The sequence below is a fragment of the Mesoplodon densirostris genome, chromosome 9, assembly GCF_025265405.1.
Source record: "Mesoplodon densirostris isolate mMesDen1 chromosome 9, mMesDen1 primary haplotype, whole genome shotgun sequence".
Lineage (NCBI taxonomy): Eukaryota > Metazoa > Chordata > Mammalia > Artiodactyla > Ziphiidae > Mesoplodon > Mesoplodon densirostris.
Genome location: NC_082669.1, coordinates 73877065 through 73891326, shown reverse-complemented (window position 1 = coordinate 73891326; position 14262 = coordinate 73877065).

Below are 14262 nucleotides of genomic sequence, written 5' to 3'. Positions count from 1 at the left end.
CCACTTAAACTACTTGCAGTTACTCAAGTAGTATAACTTGTGCCTACGTATAAACTAGTACTTCTTTCTAGACTATTTTTTCTGCCCTCATCCATTTAGCACATACCAACATATTCTTCAAAATCCAGTTTGTATATCACTTCCTCAGTAAAGCCTTCATTTATGGCCCCAGAATATATCATTTTCTTCTATGTACCTTCACTGTACAGATATTTTTCTATTTATAACACATTTGTAACTGTAATGTATATTACCTATTTTGTCCACCAAACTGAGCTGTCTGAGGAAATGATGGTGTCTTATCCTTTTTGTGTGTCCCCATCTCCTAGAATAAATCCCAATACAAAGTAAATGTTCACGAGGTATTTACTGAAAGGAACAACTTGAAAATATATATGCTCATAGTTAGTATATAATAATGGAATTGTGGATTAACCAGATATTGGGTATTAACCTGACAACTGCTTCCTTTCTCTTACCTAGATTTAACAGCAATTGTTCTCTAACTTTAGTGTGCACCAAACTTACCACTGAAGCTTCTTAAAAATACATAGGGAAGCCTTGGGCCTTATCCCAGACGTACTGAGCCAGAATCTCTAGGGCTACAGCTCTGACATCTGTTTTAACAATAAGCTGCCCAGATGACCATCACACACATCAAAACCTAACTCCTGCTCTCAAGAACTGACAGAAACCATTTTCCATTCCAGGACAAGGACCAAACAAATATTCTCAATCTCTCTGCAGTGTGACCTTAGGCAGAAGGGTCTGTCACTACTTGTGACATCAGAGGATAATCCATTTCAATCACTGCCAACCTCCTTTCATTGAAGTTCAAGAAGAAATGTAAAAGGAACTTCAATCCTGTAAGTCATTTGGACAGTTCCAGCTGAAGAGCCAAAGCAGAAAATTAACATTCCAGCTCCCAGAAACTTTATTTCCATGTTTCTTCTGGGCATAAATAATTTGTAAGTCAAATAGAATTGTTCTGGACCTAGTGATTTTGCATAATGACTCATAGCATGATATTCAGGCTCACATTCAGTATTATTTTTCTTACATTTCCATAGAAGACTGACCACACTATTCTCTAAGCATCCCAACAGAGCCCCCAACCAACACCCAGCCCCTGCCCAGACCAATCAGCCACTGAAAGAAAAAAATATTTTTAAATTTTTATTTATACAATAAATCAGAAATGGCACAGAAGATGAGCCTGGACAAAGACCTGAGTGCTTGCAACCAGACTACAGCTGCACTCTCTTTGTTCAGGGAGGGAGCAAGCATGACTCTTCAGACATCCTCAAAGCCAGTAGACAATGGTTCTTCTCTGATCATTCACTCTTTATGAAATGAATCAGATATTGGTGTTTACTTATTCATATAAGCCTAATTACTCATCTTATTAACCATACTTCATCTTCCCAGTTTTATTTATGGATTGCTAACCTAGGTAAATATGGTGGCCATGGAGGTACCTTACTTCACAGATGCTTCCTCTCAATAAATCTCTTACATATCTAATCCCATCTTGGCTTCTTAAAGGACCCAAAGTGACACAGTGCTTGCTGTATTAAAGACTGTTGCAAACTCTTTGCACCTACTCCCATTAAAAGGTGGAGACCCAAGGAGTCCAGTTTTCCAACCATCCATACCAGGATGCCAAGAGAAGACATCTGGGAGCCTGCAAGCCAGTTCATCTGCCAGCTGAGTACCACTAAGTTATCTCCAACAACATCATGAGCAGCAGAAAAATCACCCAGCCAAACTCTGCCTGAATTCTAGACCCATACAGTTTTGAGATGAAATAAAATAGCTTTTGTTTTAGCCATTAAGTTTTGGGGTAGTTTGCAGCAATAGATTGTTCTTTCTTATTTAGTTGAGTTTAAAATCAATAACCTATGTACATAATTCCTCACAAAAGAAAACGTTTTAAGAGTCTATATGAGAGAGTATTTTTCCATAGTCTCTCAGGCTATAATTTTTTATGTAAGATTAGGTTTTATTCAAGTCTAACCAATTGAGTTCAATAGAAAACTCTTGTAATTTCAGGTGCTAAGAAAGCACCTTTCAAAAGCTCCTCTACCTACGAGTTTTTAATTCATTGGCTCGCTTTCTATCTTAACTTTATAGAAAGCAACTCAATAATCTTCCAGTTAGCATGCAATTCTGCAATATTTTTTTATGCTCAAAAGAGGTAGGTAGGGGTCACAGGGAGTACAGTGGGAAGCTTTTCAAAAAACGGGCTGTTGAAAAGAGCACGCTGCTGCAGGCAGATTTAAAATGGAACACTGATTTTATTTTGATCAATAAATCCAGATAACACAAGGCATTACCATTCTCAGACACTGCAGTTTTTGCTTCATTTTAACTGAATGTGTCTTGAGGAATCTTGTTTTATTCCATAAAACAGAATGACATTTTATCCCCCAGTCAGACAAGCTAGACCTATCTAAAATCAATCTTTCAGCATGACAAATACATTGTAAATTATAAGGCAATGTGTATGCTAAAGCAAGTGTCATAGTTAATTTTAACAATTTATTAAAAGCATGTCAGGATTTTGATAATACCAGGGAGATGAAAATTTCTTACACAGCATGCCAGATCAGCCCAGTTTTCAGTTTGAAATTATAGGCCATTGACTAACATGTCATCAGGTTCACATAGTATTTATGGTCGATATGCTCAAGAAATTAAAAGCACTCAATCTTAGGCAAGACATAGATGTGAATAACTAAAACAGAAGACCTGAAAATATTACAGTTGTAATATATACCTTTAATAGATGTTTTGATTTATTTTCCAAGGAACCCAACACCTGCTTTAAAATCACAACTCCATGGAAATCTTCCAATGCCCTGGTGTCACCACGCCCCTTAGAGTCATCTACAATTCAGGCCATTCCAGTACCTTTGTTCTTATATTAATTGATCCCAGAGAATCAGACTGCATAATCCCAGCTTTTCACTGTATCTTTAGAAACTGTTCATATTTTATTTAACATCCTTCAAGAACCCCACATTTTTGAAGTATGTCATTCATTCATACATGCATTCATACATCTACATATACCTTCTGTTGGAAAAGATTTTTAAAAGGAGAAAATTGTTTAGTAAAACATAAGTTGTTTTGTTTTGCAGGGGGAGGGGGCTGTTTGCTTTGTTTTGTTAGTAGCTTGGCTGGTGAGCAAGCTCTGGAATTGATAAAGAAAGCACATATATATAATGGAATATTACTCAGCCAAAAAAAACCCAAATTGAGCTATTTGTAATGAGGTGGATGGACCTAGAGTCTGTCATACAGAGTGAAGTAAGTCAGAAAGAGAAAGACAAATACCGTATGCTAACACATATATATGGAATTTAAGGAAAAAAATGTCATGAAGAACCTAGGGGTAAGACAGGAATAAAGACACAGCCTTACTAGAGAATGGACTTGAGGATATGGGGAGGGGGAAGGGTAAGCTGTGACAAAGCGAGAGAGAGGCATGGACATATATACACTACCAAATGTAAAACAGATAGCTAGTGGAAAGCAGCCGCATAGCACAGGGAGCTCAGCTCGGTGCTTTGTGACCACCTAGAGGGGTGGGATAGGGAGGGTGGGAGGGAGACACAAGAGGGAAGAGATATGGGAACATATGTATATATATAACTGATTCACTTTGTTATAAAGCAGAAACTAACACACCATTGTAAAGCAATTATACTCCAATAAAGATGTAAAAAAAAAAAAAAAGAAAGCCAATTCAAAATGCACAGGTTCGGGGATCTGCATTCCTATCCCTTTTGTGTTCCCTCTTCGGTCTCTTCCCTTTCTTTTTTGGTTATCCTATGCACCCTCTTAGTTACAATTGCCCCCTCTTGGCTGATGACCCACCGTCTAGCTTGGACTTCTCCCCTAAGCTCAGCTTTGAAGTTCCACCTGTGTATGGCACATCTCCACATAAGTGTTCTCTTCACAACTCAAAAATCAACATTTTACTGAAGTTCAATTTATTCAAGTTCAATAAATACTCATTTAAGCTAAAACCTGCCTTTTCAAGATGTGAAAACTGAATCCTAGAGTGGTTTACTAGATTATCTATAGCTGCCCAGTGGAAACAAATCCATTTCTCTAGAAAGAACGAATAAAACCTAAAATTTGTTCTTTGAGATAACCAATAAAATTGAAAAACTTCTCAGTTATCAAGAAAAATAGAGAAGACATTAAAAAAATTATCACCATCAGGAAAGGATGATTTTCAGTTCTTGAATTTCCATTTATTCTTTATTATAGATGTCAGCTTTCCAGTGAAACTCCCCATTTTGTCATCAATTTTTCTTGAACATAATTTTTAGAGTTATTTTAAATTCCAATATCTGAATCACCTGTGAGTATTTTTATTCTCTACTCTTTTCCAAGGTCCTGTCTAGTAATAAATCAGGACATTGGACAGAAAAATTGTAGAGGGACTGAAATGGTGATTCTTCCTCCAAAGGGCTTTTCTCAAGTTTCTAGAAGGCAGTTTTGAATAGGAGCAGAAACATTGACCCAATCAGAGCTTAAGCTGATTGTGATAAAGGTTTCAATCTTCCTCAAGCTGATCTATTTCTGGTTTCCTCTTATTTCTTGCATGTTTTTGTTTAGAGCTCTCAGCTGAGAGTCTGGGCCCATTCACCTGGCAGACCTTGTACTCCAGTTTTTATCTCCCAGCACCACCAGATTTCTGATAACTGCTCTCTGCTCAGCTTCTCTAATTCCTGGCCAGCACTGCCTCATGGGCAAATGTGGCTTAGAAGGTAAATATCACTTCTCTGCCATTCTCTTTATTCTAGGATTATGACTCTTCAAATCCTGGCTGCCTTGGAAACCATACAAAGCCTTCAAGCAGATGTTTTTCTGTATTTCATCCAGATTTTCTAGTTGCTCTCAGGGAGAGGATTGGTTAGCTCCAATCCAGTCCATCCTAGTTGGAAGCCAAGATATATTTTGAAGACACAGTGAATGGGATTTGCTGACAAAATTAGATGTGAGAATTGAGTGAAAGAAACCAGTTGAGAATGACTCCAAGGGTCTTGTTTTTGTTGTTGTTGTTATTTTTCCCAAGAAACCATAAGAATGGAGTTGTAAGTAATTAAAATGGGAAAGACTGGGTGGGGGAGACAGGTTTGGAGGGAAAAATGATAAGCTCAGTTATGAATACATTAAAAATGAGATGCCTGCTACACATACAAGTGGTGATGCTGAGTAGGCAGTTGGCTACACAAATCTAGAGTTCAGAGGAGTCCAAGATGGAGACATGAATTTGTGAATCTTCAGCCTGTGCTTTTGGAGTTTACAGGGTCGAGGCTAAGATACATTCAACATTGGAATGAAAAACAGTGAATGACACTCTTTAAAAGATTGAAGATTTTTTTTAAATCTAAAAAATCTAAATGAATTTTTCCATTTTTATAGCAGGACTTTCAGATCAGAATATCTGAAGTAGAGCAGGAGAACAATGCAGATAGAGGCAGGATTCTGTGCTTTCAAATAAATCCTACCACACTGTTTCTCTAAAGACAAACAATCATGATTACTTTGTCTTCTCACTCAGGTAGGAGGTTTGGCACCATTAATTTCCCTTTCCATCCTTCCTCCCAAAGGACTCCATCTGTAGAGAGGAGCCTGTGTAAGGACAGAGTGGTATGTATTAAAAGAAAAACTAGACAGTACAAAAGGACTTGGGAAAGAGAATAAAAAATGAGGAGAAGAAAAAAAGGTAAAATAAAAACACAAGCATACTTGAATGTGAATAATCCTTGCATGTGTAACATTTACTTATTTCTAAATGCTTATATATTAGGAAGTCGGGGCGGGCGTTGAGTCTAACCTTAGTTATCTATAGGGAATATATACCCTCATCATTAATTAGTAGTGGTCTTTACTTATTTAACTAATTAAACAACTTTTCAAGGACGAAGAATAAATGTGCTTTTATAAATCTAAGAATCTCTACATCTGCTTTTTAAGGAGTCAGTTTTGTCTATTGCCCCCCTAAAGCACTCTCATTTATCCTTTTATATACACTATCACCTATAGAGCAAGGACACAAAGTTTGAGGACAAAATCAGAATCACAGAGTTTGAGGCTTGGGTAGTTGCATTTTTAAAATTTCCATCGATCTCAAAGTCTTGGTTAGCAACCATGATAAATGTTTTTTTGTCTTTCCTCATTATTGATGTTTTTCAGTCACTAATTGCCATAGACAATGTTTGTGTCCCTTCAGAATTTGTATGTTGGAACCTAACCTCCCATGTGATGGTGTTTGGAGGTGGAGCCTTTGGGAGATGATGAGGTTATGAGGTCAGAGCCCCCATGACGGGTATCAGTGTCCTTATAAGAGAGACCCCAGAGAGTTCGCTTTCCCTTTCTGCCATGTGAAGAGAGCGAGAAGATGACTGTTTATGAACTAGGAAGCGGGCTCTCAGCAGACACAGTATCTGCTAATGCCCTAATCTTGGACTTCCTAGCCTTCAGAACTGTGAGAAATAAATGTTTACTGTCTAAGCCACTCGGTCTATGGTATCATGTTATAGCAGCCTGAAAGGACGCAGATACTAAATGAAGAGTGGTCAGAGTTGCCACTGTCACTGTAAGGTACACATTCATGTCAGTTCTGGATCACCTCAGAAGCCTCTGCTATCATTCTCCTTCTCTTGGTTTCAATCTGACTTTTTGCCAATATCCATATAACTGACAGAATAATCTTTCTAGAACACCACATTGATCACATTACTCCCGGGTGAAGAATCTACCATGGCTTACTACGATATCAAGTTCCTTTTTTTAAAATTTAAACTCAAGTCTCCCTAAAATAATCCCATAATTCTTTATCCTTGCCTCTAATGTCAATCTCCCTAGTGTATCATATAACAAAAATTCAATTCTGTTTATATTTTATTGAGTTTAATAAGGTCTTCTTATGATTTATAATGCAACATTCTGTTTGTGTGTAATGTATTATATAATTAGTACCAGACACTTAAGGAGTTGACTTCCAAGTGTTGCCATAAAGGCCACCTTGGAGAATATTAGGAAAACAAGCACTTCATGACCTAAGTGTCAGGAGATGAGAATTCTAGCTTCAGCTTCAATGCTAACTAATTACATGACCTTGGGAAAATCATTCTATTTCTTTAAGTCTCTGCTTTGTCATTTGCAAATGCAAGGCTTGAATTCAATTACCTCTTAGGTCCTTGTAACTTATGAGGCTCTTACCTCTTATACAGAAAGGTGAACTAATGACTAAAAATAAATAGTATTAGCTTACAAGTTCATAATTTTATAGAAAATAGGCATTTGAAGCAATCTAATAAGCTAAATGATACTGTATTTAACAGATACATAAATTATATTTATTCTTATAGGGACTTTTATTTGTTTCTTCTTTTTGTCATTTGTGCAAAAAGTGTTTTGGCTTTTGCTTATGATCTAAAGCAGTCCACCTCTGACTGCTGTGTCTGCTTTACACAAACTCTACTATTTCCAAACAATTCCAATTGCTTTGAATCTGCTCACATCTGGTCACAATAAAGATAAAGCTGTAATAATATTTCTAAAATAAGTTAAAATTATCTGAGAAGCCAAAAAGCAATAACCATAATAGAGGTTGCTTCATCTGGTGAAAAATGAAGGGAACTGATGCAGACTTCCTGCTTCCTGGTCATTTTTACCTCCAAACTTTGCTCATACTCTCACCCACCCTGTATCGTGCTATCAGTCCAAATCCATTAGTTCTTTCAAGGTCAGACTCAAAATTTACTTCACTAGCCCTTCCCTCCTATCATACCTTTATTCCTCACGAGATAGGGGCCAGGCTTCGCTTCACTTTACTCCCTACCCATTTATGAACTCTCTCTCCCACTTTAAACATCTACATCAAGGTACCATCATCTTCGTTCTCCTAGCTGCTCAGGAAGCACATCCAGATGTGCCCACTCCAATTTTTCATCCTCCACCCTAATATTCTACACCAAATTTTAGCTATATCCTGGCCTGTTCTTTTGGATTACCAATATATTAAAGCAAAAAATATTGATGATTAAATGCTAGCATATATAGATGGGAATAAAAATATATTTATTAAATTCCAAAGTTAATCCACGTTATGGAAACATTTGATAACATGAAAAAAGGAAAATAATAGACTTCTGCATGGTAGAGTTAACTTTATCATATATCGGTCTGACTGGAGGTTAAGCCTTCCATCAAAATAGAGAATGATCTATATAATTCTTCTGATTGCTAGATAGAAGACAGAGAAACCATTCCAGATAATGCTAATAGCCAATTTGCATAGGAAGAAGAAGGAAGCTTTTTGAGAGACAGTAAATGGTAGTAGTTAAGGGCACCAGTTCTGGATTCATGCTGCCCAAGCTCAAACCCCTCTGCCAATTACCAGTACGAAGACCTTGAACAAATTACTCCCCATCTCTGTGCCCACGTCTCCCAACAATACAATAGAGATAGTACTAGCCCCGACATCATAGAGTTTTTGTGAAGATTAAATTGTTCACACATATATAAAGTGCATAGAATAGATTAGTGTTTCCAATGATTGTTGCTATTGTTAAGAGGTCCCTCAGTTAAAAACGTAAAGCAGCAAATTAAGAACAGAAAGAGCTGGTAACGAAACCTGCACTCAAAGTGTGAGTTTTACAAATTGCAAATAAAACCACTGAGAATTTTCAGCCATCAGTCAAGCAATCCTGATTCAAGCAGGGAAAACACATTATGAAGAACCTTCTGGAACACAGAAGAGGATCATCGCATACACAAAGATTTCAAAGAAAGAAGGCCCAGAATAGATCCAGAAGAGAACATTCCCTTAGCATCCAATTCTTTAGTTGCCATTAATACTGGAGCAATACTGTGCGTCATAGTGGAGTTTTCCACACATACATATAAAATATAATGTTTAAGTTTATTAAGTAGTCTTATATTAATTAAATGCAGGTCATCTATGTGGGTTCAGATCCTCCCCTATTTATATTTAATGTTGTTTTTATAGAACAACATAAGAATGCCTAAGTAGATATTTGTACCTTGTGATCCAAGTGTCTGGAGCAGCTGCGATGTTGGACCAGTGGATGGACAGGCCAGGCAAGAAGCTCTTCTTCCACAAAGGTACCTTAAGGAGGCCTAATCCTTGCTGTGCTGCAAATTCAAGTATGCAGCTCATCTGAAGTGTCCTGCTAATTATTACAGAGGCATCTGAAGGCTTACCTTAAAGGAATGGGACCAATCACTTCACATAGTCCACCTTCCTCCTTTCCAGACTCCTGTATATGTACGTCTCTTGCCTCTTTCTCTTGTTCTTCCCCAAGGCTGCTCATTATGCTTCTCTCCTCCTAGTGAACTAATACTATGTCTTCTTCCTAAGAGCTGCCTTTCTTTCATCTAGTCAACATGTCACGTGGCCTCTTGCTTTCTGTTTCCCCTACCCATTACACAGTAATTCTCTGTAACTTCCATTCTCTAACATTTTACACATTATTTTCCTTTCTATATTGTTGCTCCCTTTATTTTTAACAAGCTCTGTGCCAGATCACTAGTGTCAGTTATTAACCTCAAGAAAAATGTGTTCACAAGGATCCCCTGGCGGTCCAGTGGTTAGTACTCTGAGCTCTCACTGCCGAGGGCCCAGGTTTGATCCCTGGTCAGGGAACTGAAATCCCACAAGTTGAGTGGCGTGACCAAAAAGAAAAAAGAAAGAAAGAAAAACGTGTTCCCTCTCTTCATTCTATTTCTGACTTTAAAACTTAGCATAATCTTGATGATTTAACAATAGTGCTGACAATGTACATGTGTTAATTAAATGGCAAACCTCAATTTTTGTCAGATGTAGGGTATAATATTCTTATTTTTATCTTTGCTTCTTTACAGCAAGTATTCTGAGCTGATACTAGGAAAGTCCATCCTCAACACACTCATCCCTCCAACTGACTTAAGAAAGGATAGTGATGATATAGCTTGCCAGCAATACCCCTGGAAATTTGACTATTCTTGTCTGATGACAATAAGAATAATGAGACATTAGTCCCTAGGAATGAGATTTTTCCTTTCCTGAGGCTGGTCAGGGCTGTCAACTACCATATCTGAGCACAGTATCAAAGTTTCAGGACCTTCAGTGGTCAAGGAAAAGTTTATCTGAAAAGAAGTAACAGAGGCACAATTCCAGGTTAGTATCTAGGAAGTAAACATGTTTACTCTGTAAACAGGATACAACTCAAGAGGAAAATTCCAATACCTTATTATAAAAGTCATGGACATATGTTTTTATTATAGGCAAAATTATATATGGAGAACTCCCAGGCTCTCCATATTTTACCTGCTTCAATAGCCAGGAGACATAGGAAATGCTGTGATTGCCCTTGGTGAAGATATCTATCTGACCAGGAAAGACAGCACAAACAAAACCACAGGGTGGGCAGTAAGCCCAACAAGCCAAGGGATCCACCCCAGTAAAAAGCAATGATCTGACCAGATCAGCAGGCAGAACACAACCATAGTCAATCTCTGTTCTAATTTTTATCACCATGGATTGGTTTCACCTGTTCGTGAATTTCTTATTAATGGAATTATCAATATGTATTCTTGTGTCTGGGTAGCAACATAAAATTTTTGAGCTGTGTGCATCAGTAATATTCTTTTTTGTTGCTGAGTAGTATTCCACCATATGGATGTCGTATAATGTATCTATTCAAGAAGCAAGTTGTTGGATATGGCTAATGTACAGAATTTATGTGGGGATGGTTGAGAAATGGAGAGTACATCTCAAAATAAACCTGAAAAGAAAGACAGGACCAAAATCACTACACGTGGCTTACTGAGGAGTTTGGACTTTACCTTAAGGGCAATAGGACTTGGACTTTACCTTAAGGAGTTTTAAGGGGTAGGGATAATCAGACACCAAAATCCAGATTATCACTAATGGGAAATCTCAATCTCTAATCAATAATTACTTAGAATTCACCTCAAGGTCTAAGTCTTATAACTGTCAACCAGAGTACATGCACTCCCTCTAATACCCTTCATTTTCATATTCAGCTAAGATATTTTGAGCATCTACTATGTTAGGCTCTCTGTTAGGAAATGTGACATACGTAACAGTTCTTAAGATTCCTGCCATCCTCATTGCCCCATGAGGGTATTCTTACATTTGCATGATCCACCTCTGCCACACAGCTTGGCCACTTGAGTCTGCTCTGCATTTTCCAGTTACCTTGTGATAATGGGAGGATCTGATCCTGCTCATTCTTTTTGGAGGAAAACATAAATTGGTGATTGGAATTACAGCTAAAAGCAGGTCTCCCCACAGTACAGACACATTGTTTCAGCAGCTCAGAGGTATTAGTGTTTAAGCATTTCACGCTCAATCTCGTATGAGCTGGTGCCAGTTGGACAACCAGTTGGCAACTGTCAGCTGGACAGCCAGTTGTGGCAGTTTTCTGGAATATCTGATGGAAAGATTTTTCTGAGTCTTTTGATGGGACTAGAGCCAAGAATACATTCACACAACATATCCTGGACCCTATTTGTTACAGGTAGCTCCAACATAAAAAATTTGAAAAAGAACAAGGGACATCAATATCTAAAGGTTTTGAAAAGATCCAAAATCATTTGCTTGTTTTATCCTCCTCCATTTAAAACTGATTTTCTTGAGTACAACTATTTAAGAAAATAAAATTTTAGTGAATATAACTGTTTTAATACAGGAAAAAAACCCTGCTCACTTACAGAGCACTACATGCTTCATAAAATGCTTTGTGAGTCGAGTTTTATGTCAGGGAATTTTGGAATGCAGGTTGGCAAGTGATGCCAGACATCATAGAGAGAAAAGAAAGAGAAATAGTAATGCCTGAGGAAAACAACTGAAAGGACATCTCTGTCCCCTGGTCCAAGATGAGAAAGGTGAGTTATTTGCCAGCAGTGGGCCTCCTGGAATTCAGGAAACAAAGAATACAATGAAGGTGGGCTAAGCTCAGGGATCCCAGAAGAAACTAAATGCAGATTTCTTGGCAAGAAGATGAAGCTGAGACTATGAATGCTGACAGACTGGAAGTGACCCCCATGGCAAAGGCTTCTGATGGGCAACTGAGGACAGAAAGACTCACCAGCCAAGCCTTCAATGGTCATAAGGCAGATGAACATTTGGAAGACTGACTGTTTTGCTGGATTCTCAGTTGTTTCTTCTTAGTCTTCAGATAAAATATGTGTATGCATGATATGTGTAGAGCAAGATAATTTCAGGATATAATTTATGGTTTGCATTACATTCCCTTTCCCTTCCTTTGCTTTTAAAGGCTCCATGTTTGGTTGCTTCAGAAGTTCATGGCAGGGCAATCTGTTCTTTCTTTTCATAAGCTTAGCACTATGGGAGGAATGAGGTTTGAAAAGAAAAAGATGGCCCCAGGTTGAATTATGAGCCTTTGGACTGGGAGTGGTACTATAATCCATGGTCACACAAAACTTCAAGGAAACTGGATGCTACGTGGGTCTTCTGGATTGACCAGAGCCCCATAATCCAAGAATGACATGGGGAAGGCAGAGCCACCTAATTGAAAGAGTAAGGCATGTTGGCAGGAGAGGTACTTCTCTGGTTCCACTTTCTTTCATTCTCCAAGCAGTCCAAATCTTCAGGCCAATAGTAAGGGACAGAAAGAGTATCCATACAACAGACTACTACTGTCCCCAGCCAAGTTGACAGGTGAGGAAGAACAATTGGGTTTTCAGTGCAGGTGGATGGGAAGTTCAGGCAGGACCATGTGAATTCTCAGTTGCTTGGTTGATTATCACTGAACATCACCTATGTTCTTTGCCCAACAGCTTTTAGACTTCAAAGATAAATTTAGTCCTTTTATAGTTAAAAAAGTACTTCCCTCATCATTTTATATATTATTTGCAGCATGAAACTATCAGACCTGACTTTCCCACCAAAATGAAATTGTAAAACAATATAAACCTCTAGCTTCGTTCACTGATCCAACAGTGATCAACCTCTAGTTTTGGATCCAACTTCTAGTTTTGTTCACTGATCCAACTCTACTCTTCAACAGTCTCTAACAATCTCCTTTAACTTGGAAGAAGTTTCTCTCACCTCAAATCCCAATGGACTTCAGCTTTGAAAACAGAACCCATGAAGTCCTCCCACAAACTTCTCTAGACAAAGGAGCAGGAGCTCTTGCTCTTTTATTGAATGGAGAAGAAAAAGGAGGGGTTTTTTTATTATGAAATTATTGTAAGATAAAGGCTCAATGTCAGGGCAACTGGGAGCCGGATAGGTACAGTTTCATCACTCCTTAAATATTAATTCTTTTGGGTCTGACAACTGTATTTGAGGCTCCTCTCCTTTTCTGGGCTGAAAATATGTAGAGCCACCTATGTTCTAGCTAACATTTTAAAAAATTTACTCTCTTAATAATGGGCGTTTCAGTTATATCCATGGTAGAAAGATGATGAGTGACCACCAAGGCCTATCTGAAACTTTGGTAGTGTATATGAAGCTTGGGGAGGGGACACTCAGAGATGGCTACAGTCACATTTCCCTCCAGCCCAGCAGGAAAAGAGTTGAAACAGTATAATTCCGTTTCCCTCAGAGGAGAGGCAGCAGTGACACATGTAATCTCCTCAAGAGCCAAACTTTGTGAGTGGGAAACCTGGCTCTCTCAGGATTATATGACTTTGGATAAGGTTCCTGACCCCTCTGTGCCTCAGATTCCTCACCAGCAGAGTGAGGATACTAATAGTATATATTTCAAGTGTTGTTGGGATGATTAAGTCAAAATGTATAGACATCCATACGACAGACAGCAAGAAAGGGAAAATTGAGAGGAAAGGACACTCCTTCCCAGAAGTTTCCCACACCACTTGTGTTTATGTTCCATTCGCCAGAATGTAGTCACAGGGACACATTCTGTAGTCAAGGGAATATGATCTTTATTCTGAGAATCCATGAACTAAAATGTGCAGGGTTCCATCTCTGAGAGAAAAGGAGTATAAATATTGGAGAAATATTTGGAAATATTAGCACTTTCTACCAGAGGCATCTATTGAAAGACTGAATTTGTGGATGGAGATTCACACCTGCTACATAAGGTTATTTTGTCTCTTCCAACAGCCTATATTGAGGTCTCGCAAGATGTGTGAGGTGAAGAATGTTGTTCTTCTCCAGGATGTAAGTAGTTCCACATGATTGGGAGAAGATAAGCTAAGGGAGAAGATATTCCTAAATTT